The sequence below is a fragment of the Lutra lutra genome, chromosome 7 (genome assembly GCF_902655055.1).
Source record: "Lutra lutra chromosome 7, mLutLut1.2, whole genome shotgun sequence".
NCBI classification, from domain to species: domain Eukaryota; kingdom Metazoa; phylum Chordata; class Mammalia; order Carnivora; family Mustelidae; genus Lutra; species Lutra lutra.
In genome coordinates this window covers 29,331,286-29,358,119 of record NC_062284.1, presented here as the reverse complement: position 1 = coordinate 29,358,119, position 26,834 = coordinate 29,331,286, and the positions used below count along the sequence as shown (strand labels likewise).

The 26,834-nt window shown below is 39.3% G+C and overlaps 2 protein-coding genes across 14 annotated transcripts in view; one reads left to right on the top strand and one right to left on the bottom strand.

Annotated features, from left to right (window-relative positions):
- HMG20A (high mobility group 20A) overlaps nt 1–12,360 on the bottom strand; it is a 79,135-nt gene extending 66,775 nt beyond the window's left edge. For 2 of the 3 annotated variants that reach the window (XM_047737422.1, XM_047737424.1), the window contains exon 1: nt 12,051–12,360. The gene's annotated coding sequence lies outside the window, so the exon portion shown is untranslated. The remainder of the gene's footprint in view (nt 1–12,050) is intronic. The other variant, XM_047737421.1, reaches the window with a different exon arrangement.
- A 462-nt stretch (nt 12,361–12,822) lies between these two features.
- Nucleotides 12,823–26,834, top strand: part of PEAK1 (pseudopodium enriched atypical kinase 1) — a 306,788-nt gene continuing 292,776 nt past the window's right edge. For 9 of the 11 annotated variants that reach the window (XR_007128693.1, XM_047737418.1, XM_047737408.1 and 6 more), the window contains exon 1: nt 12,824–13,033. The gene's annotated coding sequence lies outside the window, so the exon portion shown is untranslated. Of the gene's footprint in view, nt 13,034–26,834 lie in introns of all 11 variants that reach the window. The other 2 variants (XM_047737419.1, XM_047737416.1) reach the window with 1 other exon arrangement.

Below are 26,834 nucleotides of genomic sequence, written 5' to 3'. Positions count from 1 at the left end.
TGGAAAATTCTCAGTCAAAAGTTTAGCCAAGGTACTTCATGGTATTGCTGCACTGATGTCCATTTTGTTTGGCCAAGCAGCCCGGGGGGTTGGAGGGCATGAAACTGACATTTGCCCCTCAGGAAAGCACATGCCTTAGCCAACAGCCTGCAGAGTCATACATAAATTTAAGTTCCTGATGTGATTTACCCAACAGCCCTTATGATAACAGTCTCCCCTATTGCCCAGGGCCTCCCCTTTGTGTGTTCCCCAGGTAAGATCCCCTTGGAGCTCACCAAATTCTGTTCTTTTGGTTTCAAATGACCAGTCAAGCCTTAGCCTGGGAACTTCAAAGCGCTTCAGCCATGGAACCTCATAAAGGCATATGCCCCAGGCCTGTCACTCTCTGTATCAGTACCCCTGCCTTGATCTTCCTGTGTGGTTCCTCAAGGCTTACCATGCACTTCCTCTATGACCTGTGAGAACTAAATTTTTCTATTTCAAGTCCCTTATGATCTTTTGTTGACCTGTGCTTCACCACTTGACACGCCAGAGCTCTACTTACCAAAGGTTAATTTAACAATTAGTCATAACACATTATCTTTTCAGACGAGATTGGGCGTGTTCAGGGTGGTATGGCCGTAGACACACATTATCTTTTCAAACATAACTTCTCCTAATTTTCTCTCTCCTTTTCTGGGACTCCAATAACAAGTGTATTAGACTTTTTCATCATATTTCTGAATATTCTCATATTGCTGCCACAACAAACTACCATAAAACTATTGGCTTAGAGTTATACAAATTTATTTTCTTATAGTCTGGATATTAGAAGTCTAAAAATTGTTCCAAAGGGCTGGATTCATCTGGAGGCTCTAGGGGATAATCCATTTCCTTGCTTTTTCCAGCTTCTAGGTGCCGCCTCCATTCCCTGGTTTGTGGCCCCTTTCTCTATCTTCAAAGCCAAGAATGCAGCATCTTCTCTTTTCTCTGACCTGTTTCTGTGTATCTTCTGTATATCTGATCCTTTTGCCTCTCACTTAAGACCCTTCTGATTACACAGGACACATCTGCATAATCCAGGATAATCTTACTCAAGATTCCTAATTTAGTCATATCTGCAAAGTTCTTTTTTGCTATGTAGGGTAACATATGCATAGGCTCTGGGATTAGGATATGGACATCTTTCAGGGGCCATTATTAAGCCTTCCACATTCTCTTATACTTTTTATTATATTTTCATACTTTTTCTTTTCATGCTTCAGTCTGATATTTTCTTTCTTTTTTAAAAAGATTTTATTTATTTATGGACAGAGAGAGAGGAGGAAGCAGGCTCCCTGCTGAGCAGAGAGCCGGATGCGGGGCTTGGTCCCAGGACCCTGAGATCATGACCTGAGCCGAAGGCAGAGGCTTAACCCACTGAGCCACCCAGACACCCATTAGTCTGATATTTTTCTAAGGCTCTATCTTCCAATTCACCTCTTCAGTTTTGTTAAATCCTATTAAAGGTTTTTGTTTCAGTCATTATATTTTTTGGTTTCTAGAACTTCCAAATCATTTTTAAAAATAAATTCTAATTCTCTAGTGACATTTTCCATTTTAGCATATATTTCTTTAAACATATTAGTCACTGTCTGTGTCTGAGAACTCCAATATCTGTATTACTTCATCTGTTCCTATTGTCTGCATTTTCTCTCAGTCCTATTATTTTCATCTCCCTGGTAATTTTTGCTAACAAGGTAGATGAAAAATTGTAGAAGATTTTGATGATATTACTTCCTTCACAGAGAAATCACCCTCTCCTCTTGAATGCAGCAACAGGACAGGTCATCTTATTTATTTATTTTTAAATATTTTATTTATTTGACAGGAAGAGAGAGAGCGAGAGAGAGAGAACACAAGCAGGGGAAACAGCAGGCAGAGGGAGAGGTAGAAGCAGGCTTCCCACTGAGCAGGGAGCCCGATGTGGCACAAGATCTTAGGACCATGACCTGAGCCGAAGGCAGATGCTTAACCAACTGAGCCACCCACGTGCCCCCAGATCATCTTATTTTAATCAGAAACTGAGCTGATTTGAGGTTAGGTGTCGATTTTCAGAAGGCGCTGTTTCTAACTGTAGTTTGCCTCCACTTTAAAGTCCTTTAAAAGGGAATCCTATTTGACAGTCTGGGATGTTTATAGGTCCTTCCTCCTTGGAGGGACCAAAATTTTAACTTTTGCTTCTTAACATCATGAGAGAGACAAAAATTTCACTCTGTTTTTCAGGGGTTTTCTGTTTAGCTTCTTAGCCTTTGACTCTGTGTAGCAAATACCCTAAGGGAAAAATAAATTTAAAAAATCGTTTCTTGGCGCCTAACCTCTTCTCCGAGGATTTTGGCTCCTCGGTCCTGGCCACCTGGGGATCTCTAAATTCCAATTTTTGTGTACCAGCCCTAAACTGGCTCCTCTGCTTCTAGCAGAAATCCTGTTAGATTTCATAATTTCTTCTCTTGTACCATGAATTAAGCAAATTTCTAGAAGGGAAAAGAGAAGGATAGAGAATAAGCCTACTTTTTTGAAGTTGCCTGGACTCCATAATTTTGGTTTCTTAAGTCTTGACTACCCCAGTAGGTCTCTGATGCCACCATTCTTTCCTTTTCTTTTTTTGGTATGATATCTGCCTTTTCGTGTTGTTCGCAGCAAAAGCATTAGTCTGCAGCAACCCAGTCCTTCACAGCCCGAAGTGGAAGTCATAGCAAGATTCTCAGTCAAAATTCTACTGCTTATTAGCTGTGTGACTTTGGCAAATTACTTAACCAACATTTTTAAACATTCTGAGTTTCAACTTTCTTTTATGTAAAATGAATACTATCTTATAAAGTTATAAGGATGTGAAGATTAAAAGAAAGACGTTTGTAAAACATCTAGTAACAAAAACACTTAATGAGGGCTTGCTATGTGACAGGCACTTTATGTGGATTTAATAATTAATGGAGATATGGTTATTCTCTCCCATTTCCTTTCCAAGGTCACATAGTAGTAGGTGATGGAGCCAAGATTTGACTCCAGAGTACTTTCCCTACTAACTACTCAACACTACTTCTAATAATACTGCTTTTGTATCATGTCTGATACCAGTCAAATGCTCAATAAATGTCAGTTATTATACAGGAAATACAAATGCTTCAGAAATATACACTAATCACATCAGTTTTCCTCTCCTATTTATTTTTTCCTTTTCATTTTTGAAAAAACATTCTTAAAACATCTATGTATTTTAAAAGAAATTTTTATGAAAAATGTCTAATAGCCTACTGAATGGGGAGGTCATAATTTGCTTAACCATTACTTTATTGTTGGATATTTAGAAGGTTTCCATTTTTTTAGACAGTATAGATATCAGTACTATTAACACTTTGTGCTTTTAACTACTTTCTTCATTTGAAGTATTTTCTCAGAATAAAATCCTATCAGTCAATTACTGGCTCAAGACTGTGAGTACTTTATTATTGCTGATATAACAGGTATATTGTTATGTTGTTCCCCCAAAGAGTTGTAGTACTTGTGATACCATCAGCAACAAAAATGAAAGGTTTGTGTCAGAAGAATAGGAATTAAAGCTATGGAGTACAGGAATGAAAGAAATGTGGAGATGGGAAAGAGGAGAAAGAGAGACATTCTGAGGCTAAGAAAGAAAAAAGTCGAGTATCTGGATACTAATTCTTGCAAAGGAGGGGCATTTAGCTGCACTTGAAGGAGTAGGAATGGAAAGAGAACTGGGCTGTGTTGAAAATTCAAAAGCTTCAATACAAATACATATACATGTATATTATAATCTTTTATGAATAATGTTTCTATGGTAAGTTTTCGAAAGATGTGTTTTTCCCACCCTCATCAATGCAATGTTGGATACAGAGAAATATTACTTAGGTATAATTTACAGATAGATTATTTAACTTAATCTTCAGTATCACTTATTCTAACCTAACATTCTAACATTTAGTAATCTGGTGTGTGGATCTCTATTATTGTTGTTTGTTAAGATACATAGAGAAATGATCTCTCATATAACATATTAAATTGTAAAAATTTATACATATAAATTACAAAATAACCATACATTATTGTTTTCTTTTAGTTCAGTTAATTTAGTAAAATGTACTGGGAAGGAGGCCTACGTTCTAGCATCCCCAGTGTCATCTGCTTGGTGCCTAATTTTGGGCCTTAACTGCCTTACCTATATATTGGGATTATATTTTATATGACTAAAAACCAGTATTGGAACATGGCATCTCTTGTTTAATATTCCTAATCTTAAATATGCTTAGTGAGCATACTATACTTGAATGAAAGTGAAAGCATCTCTTCTTTTGTTAATGCCCACCATGATTTGAATATCTTTTTTTATTTGAATCTCTTATTAACCTTGTTACCAGGAGAGATTTGAAGTTATTATTTTTTTTTTTTTTGGTCAGAGAGAGAGGGAGAGAGAGCGAGCACAGGCAGACAGAATGGCAGGCAGAGGCAGAGGGAGAAGCAGGCTCCTGCTGAGCAAGGAGCCCGATGCGGGACTTGATCCCAGGACACCGGGATCATGACCTGAGCCGAAGGCAGCTGCTTAACCAACTGAGCCACCCAGGCGTCCCTGAAGTTATTATTTTAAAAGCTACTTTGTGGGACAATCTTAGGGCCATTTGTCTGTTCCTACCATCAGATGAATCTCAATGTATATACTCAAAGGCAGTTGCTTTTCTACCACCGCTTTCCTTTTTCTCTCTTTCTCCTTTGCTCCCACTGTAAATTTTGGGACAGTATGTAACTGCACATTAGGGAGAAACAGAAAGAGCACTGAAAATGTGGGCAAAAAGAGAGACCTTCTTCTCTTTGTCTTTGCACTGTAGCCTCCCCAAGGAAAAAAATGTAAGCCCCTAGAAAATTTTAGTAGTGATACTGAAGGATCATAGAGTATGAGAATGATAACTTGCCTAAGAGGCATTTGAATCCTGTCTCTATCACTTAGTGGTTAAGAGATTTTGGGCAAGTGACCTTAAGCTCTCTAAGTCTCAATTTTTTCATATGTAAAATGAAGTTAGTGAATACCGACAACACCTAATTTTAGAATTAAGTTAGTCAAATAGTATTTGGAATTACAGCTAACTGGGTTTGAATGTGAGTATCATTTAGAAAATAAGGAGAGTGCCATTGAATAAAGTAGTTTTTAAGCTGATTCAAATTGGAGGCTGGTTTGATTGCTAGGGTCCTAAAAAATCCATTATCTTTTAAAGAATCCATTCTAGATGGGGGAGCAAATATAAAGGCTTTGAATCTTTCATGCTCCAATTGATGCCAATTCCAAGGTATAGAAAATGGTATATTAACAGCAGCAGCCTAAATGAAGAACAATTTTAAATCTATTCGATTAGCCAAAAACTTGCTGGTGAAATTATGGGGAAAACAATACACTTACATTGCTGGTTGCATCAAAAATTAGTACAACCTTTCAGAGAAATAATATAGTATTATATTGAGAACTATAAAATGTTCATACTCTTAGAACCAATAATCCCACTCATAAAACTTTACCCTAAGACATTAATTCAAATAAGGATAATAGCTGGCAAACAAAAGGTACTCACATATTTCTTCAAATGAATACCTTTATTTGCACTGACCTCTTCAGATGACTGCCCTTCGTTCCTTCTCATTTAAAAATTTTTCTATTTTCATCATTGCAGGATAGTTTTAGGATCAAATTCTTGTGTCTTTATCTAGTCTTTGTTCTCCAACCTTCTTCATTAACTTCATTGTTGATTGCTATCAGACCCCCTTACCTTTTGATACTTTCACCCTCTAAATTCAGTTTACCTTCACAAGCAAATCAAGTTACACCGCATCCTTGACCAAATCAAAAGTCTGACGTTTCCTTCAAAATCCTAGGATGCCTTTCTCAACACCTTTCTAGTCTAACCAACTGCTTACTGCCTGCTTCGTTAAGACAAAAGATAGCCAGAAACCTTCATACCCATCCTCACCTGATCCTCCCCATATCTCTAGTCTTGTACCTAGCCACTTATAGTTCCCTCTATTACTACCTCCTTGCTTCCATACTCTTGCTTTCTTCTAGTTCCATCCAAAATACAAATTCTTCAAGTCTAAGTATCTCCTTTTTTAAAGATATAATTCACGTACTTCTTTAGCGTACAATTTCAGTGTTTTTTAGTATGTTAGTATACAAGGTATTTTAGCATCAAGATTGTACAACCATCACCATTATCTAATTCCAGAACATTTTTGTTACCCCCAGAAGATTAGCAGTCACTCCCCATCTCCCATCTCTGGCAACCTCTAATATACTTTCCATCTCTATGGACATCTCATATAAATGGAATCATACATAATGTGGCTTTCTGTGTCTGGCTTCTTTCATTTGAGTGTAATATTTTTGAGGTTCATCCATACTATAGTATGTATCACTACTTCATTCTTTTTTATTGATGAATAATATTTCTTTGCATGGCTATACTACACTTTGTTTATTCATTCATCAACTGATGAACATTTGAATTTGTTTCTATTTTTTTACTTATAAGCAATGCTGTTATGAACACCTGCATAAGAGTTTTTGTGTGAAAAAATATATATTTAAGTTTATTTATTTGATGGAAAGAGAGTACAAGTAGGGGAAGCAGGAGGCAGAGGGAGAAGCAGGCTCCTCGCTGAGTGGGGAGCCCAATGTGGGGCTCGATCCCAGGACCCTGGGATCATGATCTGAGCAGAACGCAGATGCTTAACCACCTACCCAAGCATCCCTGTATTTTCAATCTCTTGGGTATGCAAACTATGAGTGGAAATGCAAGTAAGTACCTCTTGATATCCAAATCTATTTTTTCTGAGTTCAGATAGCTTGGGTTATCTTTCACAATGCAAACAACTCTATACTAACCTCTCCATCCCACCTTCACTCCAACACCTGAAGTCTTCTGAGTCTACACGTTAACTGCAACTTACTTCTTTCCAATTAAATTGAGGACAGGGATCAACTCTCACAGTTTTGATCATACAGTACTTTTTAAATATATGCTTACTGATACAATGACACCCTGAGATGCTCACAAATGTGAAAATGAGGACTCATTCATTCCTTCATTTGGCAGACATTTGAGTTGTACACTGGTCACTGTGCTTAATGTTGGGTACAAACAGTGCACAAAAGTTAATAAGTACCATCATACCCCCAATCCACTGAATACTCATGAATAGCATTGTTTCAGGTATTTCAGCAGACACGGGAATAAGATATGGTCTGCAGCCTTTTATGGCGGTACATAAGCTCTACATACAGAAATAACAACAATAAAAAGCAAACAGCCCCAGCAACTCTGGATGCTAAATGCCATAAGGCAAGTACAAAAGGCTCTGAAGAGTCAATGGTCAGAGCATATATGCTTGAAAGAGTGGAGTGAGAAGGATCCTTTTTGATCCTGAAGGATCAAAAAATACATCCTGAAGTTGAAGGTGGTAGGGCCTCCAAGATGATGGCATTTTGATAGATAGGGAGTCCTAGGAAAAGAGAACGTTTTTAAGGCAGAGGATAGCAAGAACAAAGATCGAAAGGCTGGGTATAGTACAGAATTTTTTTCAGAGACCAGTCCAGTTAGGAATGTGTAGATGGGTAATGAGTGAAGGCTCTTGAACGTTAGGCTTAGTATTTCAATAGGTTTAGAAGAAGCATTTGAAAGTCTTTCTATAACAATTCAAATTACTTTGGTGTACTCCTTAATCTTTTCTTGAAACTTTTCTATTATATATATTTTCTAAAGTGGTCATGGATATTAGAGCTCTCTCCTTCCAACAAGGGATAAAAAATAAAATCTTAATAGCCAAGCACGTTAATGGGAGAAGATATAATTTCAATAATCCTGGCACTGCATCTACATACTTTTGGGGACATCTAAGGCTTAAAACACACTTGTAGGCAAATCTTAATGGCCAAAAGAGCAGAAACAAGACTGGGAATAAAATAATTGCATTCATTAAGCTCCTACCACCAGGCATTGTGCCAGGTGATTTACTCAGAATATTTTCGATGGACCAAACAACCCTATTTAGGTTTATGGCAACTGAAGCTCAGAGAGGTTAAATAAATTGCTCAAGGTAACCAAGATAGTAAGCTCAGCTAGTAAAAGGTGGACATCAGTTTTGAAACCAGGCCTCACCGGTCCTCTATTTTCTCTACTGTTCACTTTTATTTGTTTTTACTATATAAAGGAGGCCAGAATGGTAAGTTTATGATGCATGCATCGATGAAAAGGACTAAATATTTGACAAGAGGGGATTTAATGGCCTAGAGAAAAATCAGGCTGAAATATTCAAAACTGGTTTTAGAATGGTTTAGAGATCAAGATAAAGAGAGATGAAGTTTAGGGCTGCTACTCAATCCCATATGAACAATGATTATATGATAGATCTTATTTCGGCATACCAAGGGAGCAAGAGTCTACTTTTCATATGGAGACTAAGAGAGTAAATTCCATGAGAAAAGCGTTATTTGTCTGTACTCACTGATACATCACAAATCCCTAGAACAGAGTCCATCTCACAGTAAGCATTCAATAAACTTCTGCTGACATAATGTAAAGTCATGTAAGGGGTTTCTCATTAGAATACTCTTAAAATAGAGATGGGGCACCTGGGTGGCTCAGTGGGCTAAGCCTCTGCTTTTGGCTCAGGTCATGATCTCAGGGTCCTGGGATGGAGTCCTGCATTGGGCTCTCTGCTTGGCAGGGAGCCTCTTCCGCCTCTCTCTCTGCCTGCCTCTCTGCCTACTTGTGATCTCTCTGTGTCAAATAAATAAATAAAATATTAAAAGAAAAAAAAAAAGAAATAGAGATAAAGATAGCAGAGTAGTAAGCTTAAAAATGAAGTTGTTAGGGTACTCTCTTTAACACTCAACCCCAGGGTAAAAAACAAACTAACAAAACAAACATACAAAAAAAGCAATAGTTGTAAAACATTAGCATGATTTTACAATGAAAGGTGGACAAGAGAAATTAAAAGACACTTTTGCACTTTATACAACACCTAGGACTCTGTGGATAATCAGATTCAATGAAATGGAATCCAGAGTTTTGACCTATTATTTTAATGTTTTAAACTTCTGTGAGCAATATATCCAGGGGCTGTTTTTGGAAAAGAAAATGGCTATCTAATCTGAGTACCCTAAAAGTACCAACAATTTCTTTCTTATAGATTGCAAGCAATGGAATGAAAAATGTCAAAATCATTAACTCAAAGAAGTAGCAGAGTACACTTCCATAAGTCTTTATTTTTCTAATTTTGATACTATGTTTCTATTAAAACATACCAAAAAAGCTGCAACAAAGAGCACAGAAGGAAAAAAAAAAGTCTTTGGAATATAGCAATCCTTCCTAAAGAGACACTTAAAGATTTAAGGAGAATAAAAGCAGGTTCCATAGACTTTCCCCTCTGTTTTTCACAAGCTTTTCTAATATTTCTTCTTTGATGGAACCAAAGAATAACTACCACTTATCACAAAACGTCTTCTTTCAGATATGTGCTGTATATATTACTTTCTTCAGAACAGACAGTTCTTCAAGCTGCTCAAGTCTTTCAGCTGCACAAATTTTTCTTTTTTTTTTTTTTAAACATTTTATTTATTTATTTGAGAGAGAGAGAGACAGTGAGAGAGAGCATGAGCGAGGAGAAGGTCAGAGGGAGAAGCAGACTCCCCGTGGAGCTGGGAGCCTGATGCGGGACTCGATCCCGGGACTCCAGGATCATGACCTGAGCCGAAGGCAGTCGCTTAACCAACTGAGCCACCCAGGCGCCCCTGCACAAATTTTTCTTATTTCTGTTATACTGCAATTCTTCCACGGAATATCATAAAGACCCAATAGAAAAAAACTCCTTTGATCTCCTGTTTCCTAAAGGCAGTACTATGTATCTCAATCAATATTTTAACTAAATTTTCTCTATCTTTTTCATTTAGTTCCACAATATTTGCTTATTTCAATAATTCCTAATACTATAATTTGTCAGGGTGATCATATCATATTTTCTTCTGTATTATATTAATATGAAAGACAGTGAGCATTTTCTTTCTAATCAATTAATTAATACTTGCTTGCAGCAGTCTACATGTCCTTAACCTTCAATTAATTATAACATAGACATTATCAGGTCTTGCTTTTTCAGTTATTGCAGAAATTTTGTAGTCTTTCAAAAGATAACTCACTGATTTTAGGGTCTTAGTTTTTTTTTTTTTTTTTTAATGTTACAGAAGGTTAAAACACATATTTTTTCCTTATTGTAATATTTGGTTTAAAACATTTTGTAATAAACTCTAAGTGAAATAACTTTTTAAAAGAACTAGAATTAGGGCACCTGGGTGGTTCAGTGGGTTAAGCCTCTGCCTTAGGTCAGGTCATGATCTCAGTGTCCTGGGATAGAGTACAGCATCGGGCTCTCTGATCAGCAGGGAGCCTGCTTCCTCCTCTCTCTCTGCCTGATTCTCTGTCTGCCTCTCTGCCTACTTGTAATCTCTCTCTGTCAAACAAATAAAATCTTTAAAAAATAAATAAATAAAAGAACTAGAATGAAAACAACTGCAAATTCTGAGGACAGAGTAGGTAACAAAACCCAAAGGAAAAAAAAAGGACTTATTCTTTTAAAAATCCTTTAAAGACATTACAGTTCACTTGGTATTCTAAAATCACTAAAGTTGAGATTTCATAGGCTCCAGATTGATTCCTTCAGTACACACACCCCACACCCACACACACAGTGATACTTGAAAAGAGAAGCCAAGAAATCTAAATTGTTGAGTATTTATTACTTTACATATCGTTTCTTAAAGCATTGAGAACATAGGAAAAATAAAAATTTCTGTTTTATTCACCTTTTGTCCTCTGTGAGCCAAATGTCCTGCATGCTTAAAATCTAGCTTAGTATCATGACACTTGCACCATGTTTTTAATCGGTGCTGAAATTAAATTACAAAGGGGAAAAATATACCAGCGCACAACTCTCACAAGTGCTACATGAAAGTTACCTGTAAGAATTTTTAAGGTTAGGGGAAGTTTTTTTCAGGTACAGGGCAAAAGCTGTAGCCTCAAATCAACAGGTCTAAGAATTTAAGACCCTAATCGTACCAGTTAAGGTAATACCAAGTATTTTAGTACTTCAGTACGACCTCCACTCTCATAAGGTGAAAATGCCTCAAAACACTGAGTCCTGGGGCGCCTGGGTGGCTCAGTGGGTTAAGCCGCTGCCTTCGGCTCAGGTCATGATCTCAGGGTCGCATCGGGCTCTCTGCTCAGCAGGGAGCCTGCTTCCTCCTCTCTCTCTGCCTACCTCTCTGCCTGCTTGTGATCTCTCTCTGTCAAATAAATAAATAAAATCTTTAAAAACAAACAAACAAACAAAAAAACAAAAAACACTGAGTCCTAGAAGAAACCACCTCCTTAAAAGAGCACCTACAGAGTTCCGGTGGCATGCCAAGACAGAACACACCACTATACCTCACTCAATCAAGGTTGGACTTGAGTAGGGGAGCAGAGGTAGAGAATCCATTAATTACACAATAAAGTACGTCTTGTAGAGCGGAGTAGTTTTAACGAGGGTCTTCGAATACTGTGATGAACGCATTAAACAACCGGGGGGAGGAAATTTTCCATCTTACACTTGGAAATAAAACTCAAAAATTCTGACTGGAGGCTGGGGATTAGCACAACTTTGTGGAATAACCTAGCTTTTCACATAAAACACAATCCTAAAACTTTAAGAGACCGTCTATGCAAATGGCACCAAGTAACACCTTTTCAAGCCTTCGCCGGCAATGAAAGTGGGTCGGACACCCCCAAACCATCACCCTACCCCCACAGGAAATGAGTTCTGTCTTCCCCCTCCCCTTGGACGGCCTTCCTCCCTTCCCCCAACCGGAAGTGAAGCGCCCCCATTCAGTCGGCCTCAAACCAAGACAAACCAGTAACAACAGCAAAAGAGAGATGATCCTCAAGGGGGTGAAGGGCACCTCCACTGTGGCCACCCCGAAGCTCGCCGTGCTTACTGACCTGCTGACGATAGGGGCAGGCAGGGGTCTGAGGCCTATAGAAAGTCCCTTGCACAGAGGACAATTCCCTGAGCCCCTCTCAATCGCCTTCACTCTTCTCACTCCGTCGCCTCACAGCATGGAAAAAAATTCATCCGCAGCACTTTATTTTGACATATTTTCTTTCCCTTTACCTAGTCACTTAACCATCTTCCCATAGGTAACTTTTCTTAGCGCAGTAACATTTAAAATTGTTCTGGTGGGGAGAAAAATGGATTATTATTCCCCACACCTTCAGAAAAACGAAGGGATTATTTTGTTCAAATGCGGCGAAGGACTACGTGATTACGCAAGGTAAATCTTTACTTTCGCGGAGGTTTCTGGGAGATGTAGTTTTTTAAATTGCTAAGGCCTGCAGAAAGGAATCGGTAATTGCTATATACTGGAATCCTTGGAAACACATGTTTTGTATTCGAGGGCAGGCTGACCAGGGGACTTCGGCACCAAAAGGGTCAATACTTTGTTGCCCTTTTCCTCTGGAACTTAATGGAACCAAAACTTCCCTTCACTTTGGCCCAAGGTCCTGCTCGTCCTGCCCTCTTCCTTTGGCCACGCCCCCGTCACCAGTCAGGTGTCCTCATAGGCTCATCCTCTGGAGGTAGGAACTCGAGAGGAGGGGCGTCACGGTGACTCCTCCCGCGGGGCCGAAGTGAGGCTGGTGAGAGGGGCCGACGGCCGAGGGCTCGTGCGCGCGCGCGTGCTCTCCCCTAGGGAGCGCGGCGGCGAGTGTGCGCGCGGAGGGGTGGCGCGCTGGGCTGGGAGGAGGCTGGCAGGCTGGTGGGCTGGGCGGGCGGCGGGCGGCCGGGAGCGCGCGGCAGACTCGGCGGCGGCGAGTAGTTAGTTACTTGTTAGTGTCAGTTGCTCGGTGGAAGCGGCCGCGGTCACCAGGAAGGGGACGGGACGGCCGGCGATGGTGGTCACCACAGCGGCATGTGCGCCTTTCAGGTAACGGGGGCAGGGCTCCCCGCGTCCCCTTGGTTCCCTTCTCCTCCGGCGCCGATTTATGGGACCACGGTCGTCCTGGGGTGAGGGCGCTGACCCCGGGGAATCCGGGCGGGGCGGCTCGGGGTCGAGTGGCACCGCCGCGGGGGCCCAGGCGGCCGGTGTGTCCCGCCTGGCGCGGGCTCTGCGGCCACCCCCGAGCCCCATCGCCCCCGGGGCTCGCCGCCGCCGCCCCCGCCCCCTACCGCGCTGGCGGCGGCGGCCCCGGTAGCTCGGCGCCCCCCAGAGGAGGGAAAGTTGGGACCTGGAGAAGAGGGACGCCGCCGGGCGCGGCTGGGAGGCTGCTGGGGAAAGTGAAGCCTGTAAAGAGCTGGATGCGGGGAGACTGGGGCAGGAAGGGCTTCTCTCTCTCTTTGCTAAGTCTACACGGTCATCCTAATCCAAACCCGGGCGGATCCGGCGCAGGCTCGCCGGCCGCGCCGGGACGAAACCCGGGGGCTCTTTGCCCACTCCCTTGGCCCTGCGGTTTGTGAGGCCCCTAACGTGCGGGTTTGCTGGGTTGTTTGGGAATTTTCAGTGGTTCGGTTGGTCAGTTTGTTTCTCCTTTGCCCTTTGACTCATCCGTTCTTGCTACTTTTCTTACCTCCCGCGTTGAGGACTAGCAGTCTGAACCCCCATCCCTCCGCCTCACTGTCTCTGCACCATCCGTCTGAGAATTTGATTTCGTTTTTCGACCTTTGACAGTGTTAAAGACTGCTGAGAGCAACAGGAAGGAGATTTCCCACCTTTAAATGGTACTTTTTCGCTATCCGTTCCCCCCCCCACCCCCCCAAGATCCAAGTTTAGGAATTTGAGAGCTGTGGAATGGAGTTATTAGAAGGCTGGCGTTGAGGGGATAGTGACGAGTTAAAAGAAAACTATGATTTCATCTTTATTGGCTTTGCTATAGAAAACCTAATACATTTTTCTTCTGCCTCTGTTAAATGTGATAAGATTAGGCGTTGAATTAAGTATTTGGAGACTTACATAAAAGGCTATTTTTAGGTCATTGGATGATGTATGTCAACAGCTTTTCACCTGAATCGTGTTTGCCACCAGGATTCTGTTTTGGGGCCTGTGTACTGATTTTTCGTTCAGCCACAGCGTCTTTTTATCCTGATAAATGAAATAATGTAGGAATGTGTGTAGTGGGGGAACCCATATTGCTCTCTATAGTGTGGAAGTGAAAAACGTGAATTATGCACAGGGGTAAAACTTTACATGAGAAGTCTTGGATAGTTGCTTCATGATGGCCTCTCCTGTAATCTCTGAGCTTTTCCAGATAGCTCAATTCATTGACTACCTTAATTACTTTCTGAAGTGCCTGTCATTTCTTCTCTTCCGTGACTCTTTTAGTAAGCTATAATGGCAGGTATGGTACATTTTTGTGGCTTCGAAGATGGGAGTTATAGCTTTGGCCCAGAGATTAATAGTTAACAATGGAAGCAGAATTCATACCATTCCTAGTGAGTTTTGGCTATGACCAACCCAAAAACTATGTGAAAAAACAAACATCTTTCCATAGCTGTCAGAGGGGGAAATATTTTATCATGTCTTTATTTTGGAGACTCTAACTTGATCATATTATGTGGGAAAAAAATGTCAAATTATTTTCTTTGAGGCTTTGTGATGTGTGGTCCTCCTTTCTATCCTTTATCTCCCTTTTAGGGGCTGATATTTATGTTTGGCTGGGTTCCAGGATGGGAAGAAAATATTTTGGCAAAAGGAAAAGATAAGATTGCTTTGAACTGTGATGGTATTATGAGTATTCCTTTTACCCAGTGATAGTACAGAGAAACTTCCTTGCTAATGTTTGTACCCCATTAACATTCTGTCAGAATTCATTTTTAAGAGTCTGCCCTGAGGCCCATAAAGAAATAATGCCACTTCATAACTGTTTCTGACAGTCACATTAAAAAATGTGTTCCTGGAATGCATTATATGTGTACTCATATAAACATTTATCTTTGTACATTTATGGTAATGTAAATATTTAAGTCTGAGAGCTTAAAAACTTTTATTTGCTTATTTGCATACATGTTTTGCAACATCTAACCGTGCCAACCGTATTTGCCAAATAAGCATCAGCCATAAATTCATGCTTTGGCACATTTCATATAATAACTCTTCTAAATTGCTCCATGGTGAAGCATCATGAGATTAGCATTTGCTTCATGAGAGAGATTTGTTGTTGTTTTTAACTGTAATGATGTGCTGTTTAAGTGGAACAGGTGCTGGGCTCTAGCTGTTTATGTTGAAACCTGCCAAATCATACTCTTTTGTTGGTTGGGTTGTTTAAGTAATTTAGGAACCAGACTGTGGCCCCTGGCATGCCAAGAGTGAGTTCAGGGTTCCATATCACTGCTGCAAATCCCTGTTTTACTGTAAGAGGCAGGTGTGTGTGATGAGCTTTGCTTTCTCCTTGCTGTTCTCTCTGGAATTCTGAGTCCTCACCACCACCACAGTCCTTTCATTACTAGAGCTCCTTGGAAAGTCTATAGGCACCTTCTTTCACTGATGTTTTGTTTTCCTTGTAGAACTAGAAATTCTAGGAACTTTCAGGCCAGGAATAGATAGTTCATATTTATTTGACAAATGTTTTGATTGTCTTTTAAGTGGTAGGCTTGGTAGGCCCTGAGTGTAATGTAGAATGGTGTTCCTTCTTGCAAGCAGTGTACAGTTGAGGAGGAGAAGATAGTTGATAACTGATAATTAACAATGTGCTGTGATCTATGACACAGGTGTAAGTAGATTCCTATGGGTAGAAGCACCACCTGTCTGAGAATTGGGGTGGGGTTGGTGGGAGTAGCTGACTCAGACTTGAGGTAGTTGGGGAGGGGGGAGTCCTGAAATACATCCTTGTGGGTTACCCGAGCTAATCTTCAAGAGTAGGACTTAACTACATGCAGAAAAAGGGAGAGGATGTTTTATTTTTACTTATTTATTTTGATAAAAGAACAGTTTATTTTGCTCCATAACCCATCTGGCCTCCCCCTTCCCTTAACCCTGTCACCTCAATATATGGGAAAGAACATTTTAGACTAGCTCTGTCCTATAAAAATATAATGTGAGCCACAAATATGTCATATACATGTGTGAATTTTCTAGTAGATGCAGTTAAAAAAAGTGAAATTCATTTTTTAAAGATTTTATTTATTTATTTGACAGAGGTCACAAGTAGGCAGAGAGGCAAGCAGAGACAGAGAGGGGGGAAGCAGGCTCCCCGATCCCAGGACCCCGGGATCATGACCTGAGCCAAAGGCAGAGGCTTAACCCACTGAGCCACCCAGGTGCCCCTGAAATTCATTTTAATAGCAGATTATTTAACCTGATATAGCTAAAATATTATCATTCAACATATAATCAATATTTTGAAAGTATTGAAATATTTGACATTCTCCTCTTCATACTAAGTCTTCAGAGTCTGGTATGTATTTTAAATTTACGAGACCAGTGCTCTAACCCCTGAGCTACGGAGCCTGTATTTTAAATTTAAAGCACATCTCAATTTAGACAAGTCACATTCAAGTAATCAGAAGCTACAGGTGGACAGCACAGTTTTCAAACAGGGACTAGTGAAGTGGCAAGAGGCCAAATCACTGAATGCCTTGTCAGCCAAGTTAAGGAGCTTTAACTTTATCCTGAAGGCTGTGAGGATTGAGTGGAGGAAAAATGCTGTGATGGAATCAGGTTTGTGTCTTAGACCTATCCTGTTGACAGTGAAGTGAATGCTGGATTAGAGAAGGGCAAAACTGGAAGCATGTCAGGTTAAGAAGCCATTCCTGGTGAGAAAGGATGAGGGATAAAAGGGGCAGGGTGGATGTATAAGAGATCGAGTATTATCAACAATACAGGGTAAATAATCAGGTTTTGGAGTTCAGTAAGGTTGAAAATTTAGGATGATTTCACATTTCTGTTGGGAGCTACTGTATGGGGCAAGTGAAGAGAAGTCAACCATCTGTGCCAGACAGACCAAAGATGAAAAAAGGAAACTATGAGAGATTTGTCTCAGAAGCTGAGGGAGGAGAGAGTATTTCAAGGACTAGGAGTGGTCAACACTGTATCCTGCCATGAAAAGGCCAAAGAAGATAAGGACTAAAGAAAATTTCTGAGAGTGGTGATTAAAATGTCATTTGTAACCTTTGCTAGTGCAGCTAGCTACATTGTAATGCATTTAGGGGGTTAATAGTGAACAACAGAAGCTTAGCTAATTCAGGGCTAATACAGTGTTTTCAACAGAGAACTGAAAAAAGATATTGAAGATTGTGACTGAATCAAAGAACTGTGGAGTCCAGGCTGGGTCAGGAACACGAAGCCTGGGAAGGATGATTCAGTTAGGAGAAAACGAAGGGCATGAAAGGCTAGATAGGTGTCACTGTGATGCTGAAGAGCTAGTGAGGAGGGAGCAATGATGTTAGCTTTTATTTACGGAGTACCTACTACATGCTAGACACTTTACCACCTTATTTCTAATTCTAACACTAACTCTACAACGTAAGTGTTATTAACCTTATAGTTTTTCCTTTGCCATTCTCCATCAGATGAAGAAACAGGATTAGAGAGGTTAACCAATGGTCCAGAGATATACATTATCAAGTGATGAAACCATGATCCAAAGCTTATTCTTTTTTTCTCCAAATCATATTCTTCTTTTAAAAAGAGTTTTCATTTTTTAAAAAAATTTTGTTTATTTGACAGAGAGATCACAAGTAGGCAGAGAGGCAGGCAGTGGGGGCGGGGGAGCAGGCTCCCCGCTGAGCAGAGTGCCCAATGTGGGGCTAGATCCCAGGACCCTGGGATCACGACCTGAGCTGAAGGCAGAGGCTTAATCCACTGAGCCATCCAGGCGCCCAAGAGTTTTCATTTTTTTAAGTAAACTCTAGGCCCAGTGTAGGGCTTGAAGTCACAACCTCAAGATCAAGTGTCAAATGCTCCATCAACTGAGCCAGCCAGGTACCCCCAAATCATATTCTTAAGGAGATAAGACAGAAAATGTCATAGTGATGAGAAGTCTTTGAAAGACACTGGGATGTTTAATTTAGGATTTCAAAGGTGTGTCATTCATTTAACAAATGGTTTCTAGGTGTGCTGGTTGCAGTAGCAAACCAAACACAAAATCCTTGCCCTCATGAATCTTACATTCTAGAGAGAATAAGACAGACATTAAACAAAATAAATGAGAGTTCTTGTTATATTAGAAGGTGATAGATAAGTGCTGTAGAGAAAAATCAAGCAAGCAAGCGGGACCGGAATGCCACAGAGTCTGTGCACTTTTAAAGAGGGTGTCTGGGAAGGACTTGGTGAGAAGTGAGCAAAGACTTAAAAGAAGTAAGGGGCATACAAGGTAGAAGCAACGTTTTACATTGGTCCTGAAGCAGAGACATGCTTGGCCAGAGTACCTGCAGTGGACTGAACAGCAGAGAAGGTAGTAAGGTCAGAGAGATAACTGGGTCCAGATCTCCTAGAACCTGTAGGCCACATTGTAAGCACTTGGATGTTTACTTTGTGCACTGGAAACTATTACAGGGTTTTGAGCAAAGGAGTGACATGATTGGATTTATGCTTTAAAAAACTTCCTCTTAGGGCGCCTGGGTGGCTCAGTGGGTTAAAGCCTCTGCCTTCAGCTCAGGTCGTGATCCCAGGGTCCTGGGATCAAGCCCCACATCGGGTTCTCTGCTCGACACGGAGCCTGCTTCCTCCTCTCTCTGCCTGCTTCTCTGCCTACTTGTGATCTGTCAAGTAAATAAATAAAATAAAAAAACAAAAACAAAAACAAAACTTCACTCTGAGCCATTGAGTTGACAGTAGTCTAAGGAGGCACAGAGTAAAATCAAGAAGACCTGTTAGGAGACTCTCCTAAAAAATTCAGTTGAGAGATAGTCTTGGATCAGGGAATTGAGAAGTAATTGGATCTGTTAGATTTACAAAAGAGATGCACAGATAGTACTGAGAGTTTTCTTATACTATGTTTCTTAATCTTCCCATTATTGACATTTTGTAATAGACAATCCTTTGTGGTGGGGGTTTGCCCTGTACAGTAGGATGTTATCCAGCATCCCTGTCCTTTATCCACTAGATGCAAGTACCATATTGCAGTTCTAACAAACAAAAATGTTTCCAGACATTGCCCAATGTCCCTTATGGGGCAAAACTGCTCCTAATAAGAACCACTACCATATATCCTTCACTCTGTTTCCCCTATGTTAACATCTTATATAACATTTTTCAAGCTAAGAAATTAATATTTGTACAATACTTAAGTGGAACTCCTGGTTTTATTTGTATTTTACCAGTTTTTCCACACTGTCTTTTCTCCATTCCATTATTTATACTAAGATATTACATTGCTTTTAGTTTTCAGGTCTCCTTTATCTCTTCTTGGTCTTTTCTTTTTTCTCCTTTATCTCTTCTTGGTCTTATCTCTTATGACCTTGATACTTTTAAAGAGTACTAGTTAGGTATTTTGTAGGATGTTCCTCAGTTTGGGTTTGTCTGATGTTTTCTCATTAGAATGGAGTCAGGGATTTTGGGGAGAAGAATACCATAGCAGTGAAGCACCCTTCTTATAGGAGATACTTATAAGAAATAAATGATACCAACATGACTTATCGCTGGTGATCACTCTGTTAAGGTGTTTTCTGGTAAATTTCTCCACTGGAAAGTTATTTTTCCCTTTCCCTACTCTCTTCAGTAGAAGCAGGTTGCTAAGTCCAGCCTACGCTCAAGCGGGGGAAGAATTAAACACCTACTTCCCGGAGGAGGAGAATCAATGAATTTTGACATATATTAAAACCTCTATAGTAATTGGTAAATATTGTGGGGGGGAGATACTTTGAGGCTTTGCTAGTATCCTGTTTCTGCTCACTAATTTTAGCATTCATCAGTAGATCATACTGATAATAATTATTGCTTTTGTGTTCTAAAAGTACCTCTTTATGTTGCTAATTTTTTCTGTATTTATTAATTGGAATTCTTTTGTAAGGAAGTCTTGTTCTTTCATGTCTGTTTTTCTGTCTATCTGCTTAATCATTTATATCAATGCCAGTTCATGGATATTTATTTTAATCTTAGGGTTATAGTTCAGTGCTAGCATTATTTATTTTATTGACCAAATTATCCAACTTTTGTCATTGGGATCTCTTTTAGGTTGACTCTGTCCTATGCCATACACCTTTTGTTTATGTGTATACATGTACATGTCTCTATTCTCTGGTACTAGTAGATGCTTTAGGCTCATTGTGTATTTTTCCTGCAATAGCCCTAGCCTCATTTTTTCAAGAAGCTGTGGCTCCTTTTATCAGAGAATGGTATTCTGAGGCCAAGCTCTGGATGCTAGGTGTGCTTGTTGCTACTTGATGTCACTGCTTCTGGGCACATTCAGTGGACAGAGAGGTAGGAAATATATGTATGTATACTAATCTATGTATCCACACATACCTGCGTTTATTTCTGTGTATAAAAGTAGGCCTGCATTTATACTTATGTGACTCCAGTTGGATGTGTTTGGATCCAACTATCTTTGCTCTAATAGATTGGATATAGAATGTGAAAAGAGAGTGGTCAAGGATGATTCTAAGGCTTGAGAATCAGAAGGATGGAGATGTGAAGACTATGGGCAGAGCAGATTTCTGGGAAGAGTTCAGGAATTCTATCCCAGACTGGCTGAGTGTTTGAGATGTCTAATAGATATGCTAATAGGATTATCAAGTCAGCAGCTGAACAAATGAATGTGGAGTTCAGAGGAGAGTGGTCCAGGTTGGATACATGCGAGTTGTCCATATAGATGAGATCGATGCCTGAAGAGTGAATGTTGATAGAGAAGAGGGTCAAGGACTGACCCCTGGAACATAACAGTCAGAGAGATGAGGACGAGCAGTTCTGCAGAATGTTAAGGATGGGGGTATAGTTACCGGGTGGGTTCCATATCCATCATTAATAAACACTTGTTATTTTCAAGACATTGAGCTGTTTTGGGGGTTAACCTTGCTTCCTTCCATAAACTTACAATCTAGGATGAGACAAATTACAGACTTAAAAAGAGTAGCAGTGGAAGGCAAGTCCTGGATAATAGTACAGATACGACATTCTGGAGAAGCTTGTCAGAGGACATGGATAAAAGAAGGGAACAGAAAGTGTGCCAGCTGCAGGTCGACATTAACACAAGCCTGTGTCAGTCAGGGAACTTGCCAGGGCTTCATGCCCACAACTAGTAATTATTGACAAGCAGAAGCTCCTCCATGTGTTGACCTTGGTTTCTTAGGTTGCTTCTGCTCTTAGTGCTCTGCCATTATAAAGTTTTGGGTTGGTAATTGTACCTATGGTCGTTGGCTGTCATTTAAGCCACTCAATGAACTGGTTAGGAGGGTTTCTGCTGCAACTTACTTTTTAACCTTTGCCATCTTTTCATAATCAGTGGGATTCAACTCAGGACTGCTTAAGATAAAGTGTTTCCATGTAAAATAAAGCAGCAGTGGGCTTCCCTTCTTCTGTGAACATGTTTATTTTTTGACTGCTTCTTAAATGATCTTTGACATTCCCATTTATCATTTGGTATTAAAGTCATACCCAAAATACATTTATAGAACTTTAAAGTAATTTAAACTTGTAACCTAGTAAACTGAGGTTTTAGTAAAATACTTTAATTTCATCTCCTTTGTACTAAAAATGGATAGGCTTTCATTGCCTGCTGAGAAGAGGTAGTACAGGTATCCTATGAGACAGATAAAGAGTACCTATAGAATAATTATTTCTCAGTCCCTCTTAAAGAATTATAAGGAAAATAAGGGATTTATCTGTTTTATAGGATAGGGGGCAGAGAATTGCAGGATTCCATTCTCAGTTATTCCACCAAACTGGTTGGCAAAGCTGTCATCCACTTATGGATATGGGTATGTTGTATTTATTTGTTGTGAGAAACTTGAGCATATGCTGAGTGGAAAGAGACTCTGTCACTTGTCTTGTTAGCAGGGTCCCTAGCACATAACAATACTCACAACGATTTTGGGTGAAGGAAGTACCTAAGATCCTTGAAGACATGAAGACATAAAGTAAGATGTGAAGAGTTAGCTTGGTCAAGAAAAGTTAGAATACTAAAACTTTAGTTGTCTAAGTCAGAATTAGGGCAAAGTAAAGTAAATCTGTATGGTAACATCCTCATTTTAGACTAAGCCAGACAAATACTACTACTGTAAAAATGTGATCACTGTTTTTCAGGTGGCCCATAATCCTACTCTCTAGTAGTAGAGTTCTTCTAGCTCAGGAGTCAAACTGCTTGAATTTGAATCCGGTGCAACTACATACCAGATGTTTGACCTTAAGTTTGTTTTTTGACTATTCTTCACTTTCCTCATTTGTAAAATGAATATTTCTACTTTATGAGGTTGTCAGGTGAAGTATGGATAGCAAACACATAAATGTTTCGATATAACTATTCACTTAATTTGAACCATTACTCTAAAAATGCTGAGATGCTAGTATCTTAAAGTTTTTCATTTTCTAGAAAATCATGTATGCTGCGTGATAATTAAGGGGGGGAAGCCCCATGCGAAAAAGAGAAAAAGACTAATGGGAAGTATACTAATATATTAACAGTGATGTGTCGGAACTAAGAATAATTGGTTTTCTACTTTTTGCTGTCTCCATATTTTTCCTCTTAATTTGTTTATCAGATTTTTGTTAAATATTTAACTATAAGCCAGAAATGGGCTTTCAAGAGCATATTGCTTTTTGAGCATTCAACATTGCGTTATGGATTAAGAACATAGATTCTAGACCTAGACTACATGGGACTGAATCTCATCTCTGCCACTTATTAGCTGTGTGATCTTGGGAAAGTTATTTTATTTCTCTATGCCTTAGGGTTCTCATCTGTGAAATGGGGATAATGATAGCACCTAAGTCAGAGGGTTTCTAATGATATAATATTTACAAAGTGCTCAAAATAATGCTTGGGGTATAGGAAATATCATGTATTTGCTGATAAATAAAGGATAGAAATATTACACTTAAAAATTAATGAAAGATTTTAGCTTTCCAGTAGATCTATAGGTTAATCCGCAGGTTTTCCTCTAACTCTCCTATCTCTACCTTCCTGAGCTTCTTTGGTTCCACTGATGGTGGAGAAGCAGGAAAACTATTTTTCTCATAAATTCTTGTATGACAGGAGCATTTTCATTGTTTAAAGTTAGGATCTAACCCCTCACCCTCCCATAATTTTCAAAGTAGATTCAGTTACTTTTGTTACTACAAGGGGAGATGCCATGGTACACCATTTCAATATTTTGTAATAGTCAATTGAATATTTCAAAGGCTGAGAAACTGTCTTCCTTCCAGGTGTGCAACAGTTTTTATAGATTTTATTTGGGTATGAAGTAGGAGTAATTGTGGGAGTTAGTGTGAAAGAAGATTTAAGGCATTGGAGAAGCAAGAAAAAAAAGTATTTTCCTAATGCCAGTTCTTTCCTTGACTTGAAAATTCTTTTAGCAATAATATCCCCAGACTATTTTTCAGCATTTACCTATTAAGGACTGGCTGTATTCACAATGTTAAACCTTACAACTAGATATTTCAGCTAGACTGACAGATCTTAATTCAGCTGTTTGTCCTGAAGTTAAAAGAGGTTATTGTTTTCCAAAATCAGTGAGGAAATTAGTATAAGAGTGATGAGATATCCAGAAGAGAATCCTGTGGTTTAATAACCTTTTTTCTTCTATGCAGTGTAAGAACAAGTTTACTTTGTTGCTTTTTAAAGATTTTATCTATTTATTTGTCAGAGAGCGAGAGTGAGAGAGAGCACACAAGCAAGGGGAGCAGCAGGCAGAAGGAGAAGCAGGCTCCCCACCAAGAGGACCCTGGGATCATGAACTGAGCCAAAGGCAGAGGCTTAACCCATGGAATCACCCAGGCATCCCTGCTTTGTTTCTTAATATACAAATGTAACTTGTGGAATGACAGCATCAAAGAATATACAAATTGCACCATCAGTAGCATAGAAGAACTTATAAATACAGTAGTTACTAATTTAGGGAACTGAACTTTTATTATTAACTTAGATTTTACTTCACATAAATATTTTTATTAAACATATGCAAATAAAATTTGAATTCTATTATAAATGCAACTTGTAGTTTTGTTGTCGGTTTTATATTCCAAAAGTCTAACAAAAAATCTTGTCGTTGAGAAAAGTTGTGTTTTGTATTCTTTTGTAAAAGGCAAATATAGGGCTTTGTAGCTGCATGAAAACCCTCTTACCCTTTATAGGACTGTGTGGTCTGCATTTTCATGGACTGGCATTCTGACTATGAGACTGAGTACTGTATGGAATGACTTTCTTCTAATTCTCTTTGTCCTTTTAGCTTCAAGTCTTTATTACCTATCAAACTATACATCTTTTTTTTATTTTTATTTTTTTAAATATTTTATTTATTTGACAGAGAGAGAGAGATCGCAAGTAGGCAGAGAGGCAGGCAGAGAGAGAAGGGGAAGCAGGCTCCCTGCTGAGTAGAGAGCCCGATTTGGGGCTCGATCCCAGGACCCTGAGATCAGGACCTGAACCAAAGGCAGCGGCTTAACCCACTGAGCCACCCAGGCTCCCTCTTGTAGCCACATTTTTAAGAGTACAAAGAAGCAAGTGAAATTAATTTTAATGATACATTTTATTTAGTATAACTAAAATACCATCGTAACATATACTCAGTATAATAAATTGAGATGGTTTACAGGTTTTTTTCTTGCTAAGTCTTCAAAATCTGTTGTGTATTTTCTACTTACAGCACATCTCAATGCAAACTGGCCACATTTTGAGTGCTCAGGAGACACATGCGACTAATATTAGCACAGTCCTGGAGCATATAATTTCTCCCATAAAATACAAAATAGCACTTTTCAAGTACTTTGGAGTGGGTTAGTATGAGAAGAAAACTATAAAGCCAAGTTGTACTGAGGATGATGAGCATTCATTCTGGTGTCTAATGAAATCTTAAAACTTTGCCTCAATATGACATATTCCTGTATTTATGGACCTTCATGTTACAGAATAATGTTAAATTTGTAGTCACATAAAGGTTTACTGTGCATACGTACCTGTGGCTATTCTCAGAATAGTCAAAAGATCAATTCCATATTCCAAGGATTTAGGATAACTAAGAGTTTGCAAGTACACTTCGTGGTTTAAGACCTGAGGACAAATGTATTCTTCCTGGTAGAGAGTGCTTTTATGAAGTAACAAGCCTGTATGCACATGTACATGTTACATATGCGTATACAAAATATATATATTATATACACACATGCACACACATTTATCATAATCCACATTGTCACTCTGAAGAAACAGTAGCAATTAAAATCAATCTTTTCTTTTTAAAATGAATTTGTGGCATGATAAGAAAGATGTGGCATGATCAGAATGATCCCTAAGGTTAGTGAATATATAATATACAATAGAAGAATAAAGAACAAGCTTTGCTTTTATTTATTTTTTTTTAAGATTTTATTTATTTATCTGACAGACAGAGATCACAAGTATGCAGAGAGGCAGGCGGAGAGAGAGGAGGAAGCAGGTTCTCCGTGGAGCAGAAAACCCGATGGGGGGCTCAATCCCAGGGCCCTGGGATCATGACCTGAGCCAAAGGCAGAGGCTTTAACCCACTGAGCCACCCAGGAGCCCCCAAGCTTTGCTTTTAATTTAGCTTGTGATCATGTGAAAAATTCCCTAGTATCTCTAAGCTTTATTTTGTTCTGTAGGATGGAGATAATCCTGCCTTTTTTTCTTAATATGATTTTGATTATCAGATGATTATCAAATCCCAAATTATAAAATTGGATGAATGGAGACTAAAGGGACATGTCTTATTCATCTTTATGTCCCCAGGACTTAGTATTGGGTTTGACAGACTGGCACCCAATAAATATTGTATTCAAAGTCTGAATATATGTAAAAGAACTTTCTAAACTGAGAGTGCTGCAAGTGGAAGTTATTTTGTTTATTTGGTTTGTACTGTTTCTTCTTCTTCAATTTCTTGACGGGAATATGAGAAGTGTAATAGTTAATATTTCCCCATAAACTCAGTAAATAGGACTGCATGTTGTGATTGTATTTTTACTTAACATTATTATTTTATTCACCAGATCTTGTCTATAAATATGTATATCTCTAAAATATAATTATCTTGTTTTAAAAGATGTCTAGCACTTAAATATTTTTTTAAAATAAAGATTTTATTTATTTGACAGCGAGACAGTGAGAGAGGGAACTTAAGGAGGGGGAGTGGGAGAGGGAGAGGGAGAGCAGGCTTCTGCAGAGCAGGGAGTCCAATGTGGGGCTTGATCCCAGGACCCTGGGATCTTGACCTGAGCCAAAGGCAGACACATAATGACTGAGCCACTCAGGTGTCCCCAGCACTTAAATTTATCTTGACCTGTTTAGCATAAAGAGTTAATAATTTTTTTTGTTGTTAATATGAGCTAGGACTGTTTTCACCGTAATCCATCTTTATTAGCTTAAAATCAGCCTGAAACACTAATACGTACTTATTGGATGTCAAAATTTAGAGGCAAACTAGCAATATTTTAATTACCACACTGTTGTCTGTTAATCAGAAAATACCCCTAGTAAGAATGGCTTTCTTGTTTATATAACGGTGGGAGAAACTCCATCTTTTTCCTCCAGAAAGGATCCAGCACTTCATAAATGCTTAGTGTGGAAGTAAAACAAAATTATAATGCAAGAACCAGTAATGTGCACCCAGAGCAGCATTTCAAAGTG